This window comes from Callithrix jacchus, chromosome X (assembly GCF_049354715.1).
Source record: "Callithrix jacchus isolate 240 chromosome X, calJac240_pri, whole genome shotgun sequence".
NCBI classification, from domain to species: Eukaryota; Metazoa; Chordata; class Mammalia; order Primates; family Cebidae; genus Callithrix; species Callithrix jacchus.
The window spans coordinates 127401253-127413599 of NC_133524.1; the positions used below are offsets into that span (position 1 = coordinate 127401253).

Genomic DNA, 12347 nt, shown 5'->3' on the forward strand with positions numbered 1-12347 from the left:
TATACTTATTTAATATATCAGTTATAATTAATATTTAACTGAAATAATATGTAATTGAATATAATATTTAAGTGAATAGAATTATTTTAATTGCACACACACACATTTACACATACATGTCTTTATATATATAAATACCTCTACATTTATAAAAATTATATATAACTTAATGCATGTGCATAGATACGTAACAGGTATGTATGTATAAATATAGGATTATGTGCAAATACTGTTGTATATATTTATAAATGAACACAATATATACATAAACACAATGTGTGTATAGAATTGGAACATCCTAAACAGTAGTAAAATTGAGTATCTTTTCATTTATTTAATAAACAGCTGGAATTCTTCTTTTGTAAATTGCCTGTTTAATTCCTTTACCAATTTTGCCCTTGGTGTAAATACCACAGAAACAGAAACTTTTAAATTTTTTACTTACAGCACACTTAAACACGCAAACACACATAAAAAACCATCTTCAATTACTCTACAAGGCCAGATGCTAACTGAGTGAGGAAAGTAGAAGAGGGCGCCAGAATGATTCTCCATTATGCAATGAATCCCAAATAATTCTAAACATTCTCCAACTTGGGAGCAAGAAGTATGGGTTGTCGGGCTTACCAGGTATCCGCATCTGGAGCTTTTTATGAAGCAGTAACAGAGAACAACAATTGTTACCTAGGAGGAAAATCATTAGATTTCAAGGAGTTCAGCATCCTCTGGGAGAACAAATAAAGAGATAAGCACTCCTCCCTTTTCCCCATCAAACCCACCAAGAGAACTGAGATGACAGCAAAGCTCTATTAGGGGACAATCCTTGGCTATAGGCATAACATTTTTTGGCCTCTTTGTGCATGCCTCTCCTCTCTAAGCCGGAGATTTGGCCTTTTGTGGCTTGGGAGGATGGCTCCCAGTGCTTCTTCATTTCCCTCCTTGCTCGAAGGCAATGGGGTCCAGACTTTTGCTGTGTGTGGGATCCCTCAGCAAGCACAAATGCTGTTGTAAGGTATCTCCTCAAATTAGCCGATTTTATGAGTTGTGATGCTGCTACCATAGGGAGCCAGGTTTATGGCTCCAGAACAAGGTGAATTGGCCTGAACCATCTTCTGCGGGGCAGGGACAGGAACGGGAGACGATGGGCAAAACCCTGCACTGGGCCCCTGAAGGTTTTCCTCAATGGAAGCTCCACCCAACAACTTCCTATGCCCGGACTTCCTGACAACTATTGGCTCCTTCCTGACCCCCCAACAACCCGCGCTTACACCTGGATATCAGTTTTGTCACATTAGCATCAAGTCTTTGCCCAGAGCTCCTGTAATAACTCAGAGAAGTCTGGGAAGACTAATTTGGGGTCAGGGCCTATTCAATCTCTCCGCTGAGTGGACATTTCAAAACCGAAAGACCTCACTGGACTGATGCTGTAATGGCGTAGGATATTTCAAAACTATTTCCTCACGATGGCAGTAGTGCTTCAGATACGCCAACAAGTACTGCTGCTCCCTAGTTCTCCCGCCCTTTCAGTCCGAAAAAACGCCAGCAAGAAAAATGTGCCAGGAAACATGGTGGCCTTACTTTTGCCCAGTTTGGGACAGTCTGATCACGCTTCTACACTTTTGCTTTTGGTTTCTATTTGAAACGAAACTGAGACCTTCTCTTTTTAAGAATTACATTTCCAATAGGTTTAGCCTTCACAGTTGTGTTCTCACTCACTCAGCATTGCGTCTTCAGTATTTTTCCAAGTTATCAAGTTGTCTGCTTCTGGATTCAAGACTCGAGAATCCAGGAACTGAGCAGAAAAAGAAAATGCTGGAAACTCAAGGCCGGGAGGATATCTCTAAGTACCAAACCACATGTCCTTGCCTGGCTCATCCATCTGTAAGACTACCAAGGAATTCTGTATTTTCAGGTTAGAGATCTAAGTCTTAAGTATTGACTTGTTGGCAGCCATTGGGCTGGCGTCTTAAGAGAAGCGTCCAAATAGCTTTCATCCGAAGAGTTCTGTTTTGTGATTTCATTTACCATTTGAAGACACTTTCCGATGCCATAAATGGTTTCCAGCTGCTTCCTACGACTTTACTGGGTATGTAGGAGTGTGTGTGTGTGTGTGTGTGTGTGTGTGTGTGTGTGTGTGTGTGTGTGTGTGTATGTATCTCTGTATCTGTATTTACCATCTATCTCTAAGAGATAAGCCTTAAAACAACCATGCACTGATAAAGAGCAAAGCACTATCATAAAACCGATAAGACCACTGATAACTTTTTGGACCATGTCCTCCTACCCCTTTCAGTACACACAGAGTTTTATGTTTATGTCCACACATGACAGTGGATTTATATTAAAATTGGTTGTACATGATGGTTTACCCAGGAGATTGCCACTGCTGATTCTCAGTTTGGCCACATTATGTAAAATTTTTGTCTTCATATTTAGTAATCAAAACATTGCGAAAAAGTTTCTTACTGCTCCATTTATTATATATTTTAAATATGGCATATATAATACTGTTATACATATATATGCACATTTATTTCTCCTTAATTATAACTTCACTTATACTGGGCAAAGTTTTATACAAAGTCTTCTGCACCAACTTACATAAATTGCATGTTTCCATATATCAACATATATTTTCCCTAGCTGGAAATTGCTTTATACTTTATTCTACAAGGAGGTTTCTATTCCAAGGAATTATAAAAGTAACATCTGATGTTGGAAATCTGCTCATATTTAAAGAAATTACAAAGCTAAAAATCAATGGTATCTCCATGAAAACTAGAAGAAACAACTTTTAAAATGTCTTTCCCATACATTCTCATATCTTCCCTATCCATATATAATGTATATTTTAAACCTAAAATCCCAGTTACCTTTTATGTTAGACATGCTTTTCTCATTTATTATAATTTGTACTTCAGATATGCTTTTCTCACTAATGACAGTTTGAGGTCTTTGCAAACATCATTAACTACTCCTTGGAATATGCGATATTTTTAAAGTCGCTTCTTATATTTTTGCATTTCTTAAAATTAAGCATACCTGTTTACAAAATAACCAGACACATTAGCCTTGTACAAAGAAGTGCAGTGAGGCCACAAGTAATGCCCACTGAAGCAGATAAGGATTTTTAAAATGTAGGTGTCCTGAATATACCTGCTTTCTGATCAGTTGAAGATATAAATATATTAGGTCTCAAATAGCCAACAAATCACGTTTTCACCAGTAATTTCATCTGTACATATTTGTTCTGGGTTGATTCTCTGGATCCAGAGTCCAGAGTGCTCACCATTGCACCATGGAACCTCACAGGTTGATTCTCAAATTGCAAATATATTATCAGCTTCTTGAAAAATCTCTTAGAATATACAGTCTACGAAGAACAAATGGAAATACTTCATCCCAAATCCCACTGTTTTTGAGAGATCCACTATTGGCAGCTTGATGAGTACATTGGTTTAAATACTCAAAAAATTATATAAAACTGTTCAATAAGGAGTGATGTTATTTAATGAAATAAATTTAGTCTCTATCTCATCAATATACTCCCCACATTCCTCAGCACAATGCTAAACACACACACACACACACACACACACACTTCCATTTCTTTCCTTCAAATCCATCCTTGTTGGTCACACTACACATAGAATTCGGTGCCCTGAATTCTCAGCTCAACAGTGGACAATGAGCACTCTCTAACAGCATTAACTTTTCTTGGGGAACAAGGTCGTTTTTTACAGTTAAATCTCATAGCATTCTTTTACTGTTGATCAAACCATAAGAATCATATGCCTCTGGAAAAAAATCAGTAAGTGGAACAAAGATATAGCAGTAAAGAAATGATACTTTTAAGAAGGTGAATAGATATTTCATTGATGTCTGTCATATTGCATTCTGCTCTTTTATCTTTATTATATAATTGTACCTGTGTGGGCACATGAGGACAGGTTGTGAGTTTTTACTTACATGTTCCATGAGGAATATCCTTGCACTTTGAGTTGCTTCTTTCTATCATAGTTTTCTCAGGTCTCACATCACGTAAGTCCCATCATATGCCATTAAATATGCGTCAGAAAGCTGGATTTTCTGTTAATTAAAATTTGGAAATAGAATTCAGAATAGTGCCTTTAAATCTTGCATATGTATAGAAGTATATATGTTTTAAAGAAAAGCGTATCTTGTACTATGTTCTTTTCTTAATTATATATTGAGATGATGCTGGTTTCTTGGTTTTTCGAAAACTTGCAAATGAAAGCTTTTCTCATTTTCCACATTTCAAGGCTTTGGATAAGTGTAAGTTAAAACTTGAAGGCAAGTCATTAGAAACATCACTATAGAAAATTACACACTGTTAGTTGCTTGACTGGGAACTTTCCAGATAATTTCCTTTCTGCCTATTCGCTTTTCTGAACCAATATGTTTATGTATTCAACTTGAATTAATAATGTATGTAATTAAGAGAGAAAGAAAGACTTTATTTTTTCATTTTGATTTCTTTGCCATTAGCCACCAAGAATGGTTTGATTCCATTACAACATTTTGCATTTTCTTCCTTACATCAGAGGTGTGGACATCTCCCCCACTGAGGACTTGGTGAATGGATTTCAATCTTTCCAAAGGCTTAAAAAGACTACCTACTATAGCTGAACTTGCTGTAGCTGAACCTGGACAACAGATGCCTTGCCCCTCACCAATACCACCCTTGCAAAAGAAATCTCAGTGATCCTCTTTGTCCTCTCCTTTCTACTTTCCTGTGGGAGTTTGTCTGTGTGATCACTTTCAAGAGGGAGTCTCTGGACAAAGGGTATGCTAATGGGAAAAGTGAAATGATTTGACCAATTGACCTTCTAAGAGGTGAACCATTTAACAATGCTTCTCACCTGGTAGGAGCTTGTCCAATTCTACAAATCATTACAAACCTTGATATCAATGGATTCTTTTTCAGAGGCTTGCTCAGGGTTATGATGAAGATTTAAGGGCTTTATGGAAGAACACAATGAATTGCAATTTACTTCAGTACCGGTGAATTCGAGGCTGTGATAATAGAGGTGCCTTATTCCTTTGCCATCTTTCCTGCTGAGTGGTTTTCTTTTTAACTTCATTTTGAAACAGTTTTTGATCTGAGATGAGTGTCAATGATTGAATGTCACTGAGAGTTGGCAACAGTTACAATCTCCTGTTACTGGTCACGGTGTCATGTTTGAATTCCTGGGACTTAGCAAGGGACTGCTGCTTTAGGCCTCTATTCACTCTCCAACCAGATAGTCTCTAAATGTAAACCAAAAGGTGTGGGAATACAGAATTCCGGAGGAATTCCAGGGCTAGGGCTACCCCTCTGTCACCCACAATTCTAAGTTCAGATATGCTGTACTGTCTCCACACATCTGGCTTTTCTAGCCTAGCATATGGTCAAGTCAAACTATGACTCAACAGCAGGCGGCCTAACTCATCTGATGCAAGGTTTCTCTCAGTTGTCTGCTTAGCTGAAGTAGGCTGAAAAGGTCAGAGGTCACCTTACACCTTCATAGGGTATTTGAAACCGTTGAGACATGCTTTCTCAAATGTTTTCAAACCCTTCGTGGCCCATGTCAACCTGTAACAGCCTCAAAGACAGCTAGACCAAGGCATGAATAACAGGAGAGTCAGTTTCCCCAGGGACCCTATGGTCTTTATAGTAGTTGCTAAAAACTTTCCAGTAGATGTTATAGCTCTACCCTGGGCAAGTAGAATTCAGGTGGCGACCATATATTACATCAGTGCACGAGAATAACAGTACTTCCTCTTCTGTAAGTGGTCAGCCACTGACTCCATCACTGATACAGGAGAAAAGTCTCACATGCAGTCAATCTTATGAAATGTCTGCCTTTTCTTGCTGCAAAGCCACTGTGTTATCTCCTATCTTCTGGTTGTGTGTATCTGCACTCCTAATGATGTTCAAGGATTTATTGGCTTCGCAAAGTGACACACACTATCTTCTTCTCTGGCCTTACATGCTCTAGGCAATGGGGGCGCCAGACTTTTAGGTATCCTTGAGACCCCCAGAAAGTACACTGGCTGCTGTTAGATATCATCTGGAATGAGATGTTTCACCTGCACCCCAACATTGCTGACACCTTGTGCCAACCCCCACCTCACTGTTCAGCTAGGGGATATGTGGCCAGAAGTCCCCCCAAATAGAATCTGAGCCATTTGTCTTAGTCCCACCCTCACTGGATAGATACCTAAGCCCCAATACTTCCTATACTCCACCTGCCTAGCAACTGTCCCCTCAGTCCTCCCCCTGACCCTCTACGTATCAGCATCTCCCCCAGGATCCTGCCCTTGTCCAGAGCACCTGGAAGGCTTCAGATTTAAAGTGAAAGGGGACCTTCTTAGGGTTAGGGCCCACTCAACCTCACAAAAGGCCCAACATTTCTCAGTTGCTAAAACTTTGGGGAGCTCTAACAACTTTGGGTTGTGTTTTGTCAAGCTACATCCTCTTGATGGCAGTATTGCTCTGGAAAAGCTGATTAGTTCTGCCTGCGCACCCCACCCCCAAAGCCCTTCAACTCCCGCCCATTCAATCTGAAAAAAGCCCCCAAGACAAAGGAGCCAGGAAACAAGCTGCCTTGCTATTGGCCCTGTTTGGGGGAAACAAACAGGCCCTATTTGCTCCTGTTTTCCCTCTGAACTCAGACTGAGGCCCATACCACCCAGTTTCATCAGCCATACTTTGTTTAAAGAATCCCATTTCCACTCTACTACAGCCTTGTGGGTCTGCTCATCTTCATTCAACCTTGATCCCCAATATTTCCCCAAGTTATCTGCTCCCATGGGAAATTCTTAGGGGTCTAGGGCTAAGAAAGTAAAGAAAATAATAGAAATAACAGCCTGGAGAAGACCAAATTCTAGGCACCAGGCCATAGTGCCTTGTTTCACTGCCAGCTTCCCTGGGAGTCCTCCATTTTCTGACCTGAGCACTAGGTGTTGTGTATTGAGTTGGGAGCAGCCATGTTAGCAGAACCCTAAAAGGAGGGTCCAGATAGATCTCAAGGCTGAATTCCATACAATGTCCCTCTTGAGGTGACACATATACTCCAAACTAACAGAATTCCAGTAGAAAGAAACACGATTTTGTCTTATGGTTCCATTATTCAACTTTAGAACACAAGCAAGTTCTCATGCACATCATTATTTGACCTTTAATGGCTTCCTATGACTTTATTATGTATGTGTGTGCCACTGCTTAAGCCTAGAAATCAGTCTTATGGTGTTTTCTCTTAAGTAATTAAGACATGGTGCTTGTAAAGAGTTTAGAAAATAACCACGTGTTGATCAAGAACAAAAGCACTATCATAAAATTTTGTATTAAACACTAATAGTCTTGCATATTTACTCCCATTATTTCAACACACACACACACAGTTCTATATTTACAGTAATACACTGCAATACACTTATATTTAAATTAAATTTATATATGCATCATGCTTTAGATGCTACTTTTCACTACTGGTTCCTGGGTACCTGAAATTGTCATGAGATATTTGCAAGACCTGGATTTTAAATAATACAATATTTGCACTGAGTTTCTTGATTGACCAAAATATTAAAGAATATTAGGTTCTCAAGTTTTAAAAAATTTATACTCAGGATATAATGCCATCGCTTAAGTATCTTAATTTTGATACCTGCCTTACCTAATAATTATTATGCTGGAGAGACACCCCCCCCCCCACACACACACACTAACGTTGGAACAGGCCCTCCTTGCTTATGCCTCAGAATATCAGGGTTTCTTTTGTTTATGTTTTTCAAAACTTATACCAAAGTTTTATCTTAAAATTTTATTTAAAATCTATAAAGTTGAAACCCATACTCACTCTAACACTGACCATAATTATACATATATAAGCATCATGTATATATATGTACATACTTTAGATAGATAGGTCCAAGTTACCTAGTTACTACAGGTCTAGAGGGAAAAGAAAATGGTTGCACCTATTATATATATTTGCTCCTCTTTATTTATTTTTGTTCAACCTCCTAAAGCATGGACTATCCTTCTTTTTAAAGATAATTGAATGCGAACTGGATATAGTTTTACACAAATTCTTCAACACTACCTTATACCATTTGCATACATGAATAACAATGTATATTTTTGAGTGCTTGCATTTTTTTGTATCTTACTCTAGAAGACCTTTCTATTTCAAGAAATTACAAAAATTATACCCACTGCTGGCACTGTTTAGATTTTAAGAAATTATAAAGTAGAAAGTAAGGCCGGGAGCAATGGTTCACGCTTGCAATCCCAGCATGTTGGGAGGCCGAGGCAGGCGGATCTCCTGAGGTCGGGCGTTCAAGACTAGCCTGACCAACATGGAGAAACCCCCTCTCTACTAAAAGACAAAATTAGCCAGGTGTGGTGGTGCCTGTAATCCCAGCTGCTTGGGAGGCTGAGGCAGGAGATTTGCTTGAAGCCGGGTGGCGGGGGTTGTGGTGAGCTGAGATTGCACCATTGCACTCCAGCCTGGGCAACAAGAGCGAAACTCCATCTCAAAAGAAAAAGAAAGAAAGTGAATGGTACCTGAATCACACCAAGAAGAAACAGCCACTTAAAAATACCCTTGCCGTACATTCTCATATCTTCACTTTGCACAAACAATATATACTTTTAAAAAATAATGTTCAAATTCTCTTGTACTTTGAATGCTAAACAAATTTTCCTCATTTGTAGCTTGAATGCTTTTCAAATCTCATTAAGTATTCTTTGGAATACTGACAGGTTTTAAAATCTTGCCACATGTTTTTGCATTTCTAGAAACAATCATGCTTCTTTACAATGTACCTGACATAACAGCCATCTATGGAGAAGTGAAGCAAGGTCACAGGTAATACCACCTCCAGCAGACAAGAACTTTTAAAATGTGGGTTCATCTTCAATCCTCTTCACTCGATTTTGGTTCCCAGATGTTTGTGCGTGGTCAGCTCTTAGTGCTAACCCTTCTTGGTTTGGCGGGCTGGTTTCATTTCTCTTCAAAGTCCTCCTAGCTGCAAGCAATTTGGTTGTACCTGGAACCTCCAGCAAGCACATGGCATCCTTTATAAGCCACCTGGTATTGTCTGGTCTCTGCACTGACTCTGCTATTACAAAGGTCCTAGGCCTCAGAGCCTGAGGGCACCACGTGGCAGCCTTTCCCAGACTCTCAGGGGCGGGGAGAGAGATAAATACCCACAGGCCCAGTACTTCGTTGGTTGGTGGCTTCCTCTAGTCCCGCCCATACTGGGAAAATACCAGGACTCCACCCTACAACTTCCTGGGCCTGGACTTCCTGGCAGAGGCTGCCTTAACTTTCCCTCCCCACGGGCCTGTTCCTGCACCTGGACTTCACTCTGTCCAGAGCTTCAGGTAGGCCTCAGGAGGTGGAACTAAGATCCAGCTCATGGTCCAAGGCTTCTCAGCCTCAGAGAGAATGGACCTTTTCAATTTAAGTCTTCTCAGGGATGGGCCTTTTTCCAGCAATTTCCTCACGATGGCGGTGTTGCCCCTGGAATTCCATCCAATACAGTCCCAAGCCCTCTTCTCCCGCCCTTCCAGTGTGAAAAAAATGTGACCAACAGACTAAGGCACCAGGGAATATGGCTGACTTGCTTCATGCCGAGTTTGAGAAACTTTCTCTCACTGTTGTGATTTTTCCTTTTGGTTTTCATCCTAAATCAAACTGGTGCCTAAACCTACCCTCTCATCAAGGATCTTTTGAGTTCAAGAACTTAATTTCCACTTGCCTAGTCTTCACAGTTCTTCTTTTTCTTCACTTAGCATTTTATCTCCAGCTTTTTCTCATGGTACTAAATTTTCAGGGGTCAAACCTCAGGGATCCAGGTCTAGAGGAAAAAGAAAATGGTTGCACCTAAGGGCTTGGAGAAGAGCAAATCCAGGCACCTGTACAAGTTGTTCTTGCTTGACTCGCTTCCCAGGTTTGCCCGATTCCTACTCCATTTCTGGCCTGGGAACTAGGCCTGTGTGTTGAGGGAGAAACAGTTGTCTGGGACCCTAAGATAAGTGTCTAGATGGTTCTCAAGACTGCGTGCTATACAATGCCCGTTTGGAGGGGTACAAATATGTATAAATTTCAGTCAGAAGAGACTGATACAGTCTCATAATCAAGATAATTTTAAGATCGTAACACAGGCATATTCCTATGTTATTATATGACTGTCAATGGCTTCTTGTGACTTTATTGTGTATGTGCTTGTCACTTAGGGGTCAATCTTACAGGATTTTATCTTAAGTAATTAAGACATGGTGCTTGCAAAGGATTCAGAAAAGAACCGTGTTCTGACCAAGAGTAAAGCACTGTCATAAACATTACCTATTAGTAATGCTGATCAACATCTGGCTTATGTTTTATAAACCAAAAAGTATCTGAGACAGGTCTCAATTGATTTAGAAATTTATTTTGCCAAGGTTAAGCATGCCTGTGCCTGAGAGGTAGGTCCGTGCCTCTCTTCAAAGATGAGTTTGAGGGCTTCAGTATCTAAAGGGGAAAGGGCAGATATTGGGGAAACAGGAAGAAATTTTGAAAAGATGTCGGTAGATAAGAGGCAAAGGGTAGCATTCTTTTTTGAGTCTTTGATCAGCCCTTCATAGGTGAGATGAGGGTAGAGAAATAGTCACGTACACATTCATCTAGTTCAGTGAAGCTGCATTTTTTACATAAAATAAACACGGAGGCGGAAAACAATCAGATATGCATTTGTCTCAAGTGAGCAGAGAGATGACTTTGTTCTGTCCTTTTTTCCATACCTGTGAAGATAAGCCATCAATTCATGTTGTCAGGGTGAAATTCACCAGAACTGTTTCAAGACAAAAATCTTGGGGCTCACAAGGAATCTCCCAGTGGGCAAATTGTGAGTGAGATATGTAGTTTTGTGTTATTGTCTTGTTCAATCATTGTAGCCGCCTTATTTAGGAAGAAGATGGGAGGCAGGTTTGCCTGACCCAGTTCCCAGCTTGACTTTTCCCTTTGGCTTAGTGATTTTGGGGTCCTGAGATTTATTTTCCTTTCACAGTTTCAATATACTCATGCAAACTCTTTCATATACTCATGCACTCATTTCAATATATATACACAAACACTGATATTTCTTGTCAGACACACAGTAAGTTTACATTAAAATGAGGTGTATTTTATGTTATGGTTTGGGATATATTTTCGCTTCTGTTTCCTAGGCAGTTGGTCATTATCATGAAAACTTTGCAAGACCTGAATTTTTAGTAAATGAAACATTGACCAAGAGCTTCTTGATGGCTACATTCAATAACAATATGGTCTCTGATGACATGTTCAGTTCATAAAACACTTATTAACAACTGGAATTTTAATTGCTATGATGTCCCCTCTCAGGTATCATGATTTGAAGAACTTCTAATCTTTATTATGCTAACATGTATATACTCTAAAACAAATATTGAATCACAACTGTAACATAGTGTGCCTCAGAAAATACAGGGTATTTCCTCCTCAAAATTTTAACCTACATTTTAATCTAAAATTTGATCTTATTTTATTTATTATTATTATTATTATTATTATTAGGGACTGCGTCTGGCAAGTCTATGCAATTACAGCTCACTGTAGCCTTGACTTCCAGGCTGAAGCAATCCTCCCACCTCAGCCGCTGGAGCAGCTGGGACCACAGGCACATACCACCGCACCCAGCTCTTCTTTTCTTTTTTATATTTTTTGTAGAGAAGGGGTTTCCCTATATTGCCCAGACTGATCTCTAATTGTAGGCTCAAGCGATCTTCCCATTCAGCCTCCCAAACTGCTGGGATTATAGACATGAGCCACTGCACTTGGCCTAATCTTATTTTATTACTAAAAAAATTTTAATAATAGATTTCAGTACTGTATAAATAAAGTCTGTGTTATCGCTCTAACACTGTGACTATGACCCAAACATGTATTCTATCAAAGCCTCAAGGTGAATGCATTCACATATTTTTATATTCATCTATAATCTTTTCTTAATGTTTTCCTTTATATTTATTTATTTCCTAAGAATTAGGTCTTGCAAATTTTTATAATGACAAAGTGCCAAGAAAACAGAAGTGAAAATATGATCCAAATCATGGTATATGAATAAATCCCATATCACTGTAAACTTATTATATATGAAGCTAAATATCAAAGTTTCTATGTGTGTGTATGTATGTGTATATATATATATATATATATACATGTACACATATATGTATACCTACACACACAAACACATATGAACATATGGACAAAGAGGGTGAAATTTAAGTGCATTGTTACTATAATAATCATGATTAAAAGTATATACTTTCT

The 12347-nt window shown here is 39.1% G+C and overlaps 1 long non-coding RNA gene across 14 annotated transcripts in view; it reads right to left on the reverse strand.

Annotated features, from left to right (window-relative positions):
- Nucleotides 1–9188, reverse strand: part of LOC144581009 (uncharacterized) — a 113769-nt gene extending 104581 nt beyond the window's left edge. For all 14 annotated transcript variants that reach the window (XR_013531481.1, XR_013531480.1, XR_013531474.1 and 11 more), the window contains exons 1-2: nt 8837–9188; nt 3970–4089 (exon numbers count right to left, since the gene is read on the reverse strand). This is a non-coding gene — a long non-coding RNA (uncharacterized LOC144581009). The remainder of the gene's footprint in view (nt 1–3969; nt 4090–8836) is intronic.
- Nucleotides 9189–12347: the final 3159 nt, after the last annotated feature.